Raw genomic sequence first — 2,307 nt, 5'->3', positions numbered from 1 at the left:
TTTTCTGAACCCTTTCAAGTTTCACAACATCTTTCCGATAGGAAGGAGACCAGAATTGCACGCAATATTCCAACAGTGGCTTAACCAATGTCCTGTACAGCCACAACATGACCTCCCAACTCCTGTACTCAATACTCTGACCAATAAAGGAAAGCATACCAAATGCCTTCTTCACTATCCTATCTACCTGCGACTCCACTTTCAAGGAGCTATGAACCTGCACTTCAAGGTCTCTTTGTTCAGCAACATTCCCAAGGACCTTACCATTAAGTGTATAAGTCCTGCTCTGATTTGCTTTTCCAAAATGCAGCAGCTCACATTTATCTGAATTAAACTCCATCTGCCACTCCTCAGCCTCTTGGCCCATCTGATCAAGGTAACCTCCTTCGCCGTCCACTACACCTCCAATTTTGGTGTCATCTGAGAAGTTACTAACTGTACCTCCTATGCTCACACCTAAATCATTTATGTAAATGACAAAAAGCAGTGGACCCAGCACCGATCCTTGTGACACTCCACTGGTCACAGGTCCCCAGTCTGAAAAGCCACCCTCCACGCCCAGCTTCTGTCTTCTACCTTTAAGTGGAGGTGTCAGTATTGGACTGGGGTGGAGAAAGTTAAAAATCACACAACACCAGGTTATAGTCCAAAAGGTTTATTTGGAAGCATTAGCTTTCAGAGCACCGCTCCTTCATCAGGTAGCTGTGGAGCAGGATCATAAGACACAGAATTTATAGCAAAAGATCACAGTGCCATGCAACTGATACAATGGAGGAGAAAGTGAGGTCTGCAGATGCTGGTACAATGAGCAAGCCTAGATTGCTTTTAAGTCTTTCATCTTTTAAATGGGTTGCAGGTTTCAGTCCATTAATATGTAAATCCCAGAACTTCATTCAAGTCACATTCTTGAGATAACTTAAGGTTTTCTAAAAAAAAAGGGACATTTCAGCTCAGACAATACATTAAAGGTGTGAGGTTAGAGTCTGTCTGTATCCCAATCTTGAGTAAGACTGATTGTATTTCCAAAGTAGGGATTGATAAAATGTCACATAGATTGACTGCCTGCAGGTTGTGTGCTTTTTGAACAAAATAGAATGTATTCTGCAAATGCAAATTCATCCCAGAGACTTACTTATGTATGTGCATGCATGTGATGGGAGGAAAGAGAGAGAGAGAGACACACACAGTGTGTGTATGTGCGTGCGAGAGAGTAAGTGCGTGCATGTGGGAGAGAGTGTGTGTGCATGTGACTGACAGTGTGTGTTTGTGTGCATTAAGCGTAATGGAGTATAAGCAGGTGAGAAGGTGTGTGTATGTGCGAGAGAATCTACAGTGTAGTGGGGTCATTTGTAGTTTGACATGAACCCAAGGTCCCGGTTGAGACCATCACCATGGGTACCATACGTGGCTATGCCTCTGCTTGGCCACTTTGCGTTGTTGGAAATGTGTTGCTGGAAAAGCGCAGCAGGTCAGACAGCATCCATGGAACAGGAGAATCGATGTTTCGGGCATAAGCCCTTCTTCAGGAAACTTTGCGTTGTTGTCTGTCCCAATGTCCACCTTGGGGGATGGTCACCTGAAGGTCCGAGGTCAAATGTCCCAGACCGCTGAAGTGTTCCCCCACTGGGAGGGAGCATCTCTATCTGGTGATTGTTGTGCGGTGTCCTTCCAAATTAATCTGGTGGACTATAACCTGGTGTTGCGTGATTTTTAAACTTTCTACCTTCAAGCCAGTTCTGTATCCAAATGGCTAGTTATCCCGGTGTTCCATGAGATCTAACCTTGCTAACCAGTCTACCATGAGGAACCTTGTCAAATGCCTTACTGAAGTCCATGTAGATCACATATACTGCTCTGCCCTCATCAATCCTCTTTGTTACTTCTTCAAAAATCTCTATCAAGTTTGTGAGACATGATTTCCCACGCACAAAGCCATGTTGACTATCCCTAATCAGTCCTTGCCTTTCCAAATACATGTAGATCCTGTCCCTCAGGATTCCCTCCAACAACTTGCTCACCACCAATGTCAGGCTCAACAGTCTGTAGTTCCCTGGCTTTTCCTTACCACCTTTCTTAAATAGTGGCACTACGTTAGCCAACCTCTAGTCTTCCAGCACCTCACCTGTGACTATCGACAATACAAATAACTCAGCAAGTGACCCAGCAATCACTTCTCTAGCTTCTCACAGATATTTAGTTACTGTTGCAATGTGGGAAATATGGATCGATATTGTGGCGCTGGAAAAGCACAGCGGGTCAGGCAGCATCCGAGGAGCAGGAGAATCAACGTTTTGGGCATAAGCTCTT

At 44.6% G+C, this 2,307-nt stretch overlaps 1 protein-coding gene across 1 annotated transcript in view; it reads right to left on the bottom strand.

The window, feature by feature from the left end:
• LOC122558195 (protein SSXT-like) overlaps positions 1-2,307 on the bottom strand; it is a 40,808-nt gene that overhangs the window by 15,649 nt on the left and 22,852 nt on the right. The gene's annotated exons all lie outside the window — the stretch shown is intronic.

This window comes from Chiloscyllium plagiosum, chromosome 17 (assembly GCF_004010195.1).
Source record: "Chiloscyllium plagiosum isolate BGI_BamShark_2017 chromosome 17, ASM401019v2, whole genome shotgun sequence".
Taxonomy (NCBI): domain Eukaryota; kingdom Metazoa; phylum Chordata; class Chondrichthyes; order Orectolobiformes; family Hemiscylliidae; genus Chiloscyllium; species Chiloscyllium plagiosum.
The sequence above is the reverse complement of the archived record's forward strand: the minus strand, read 5'-3'. Positions and strand labels throughout refer to the sequence as shown.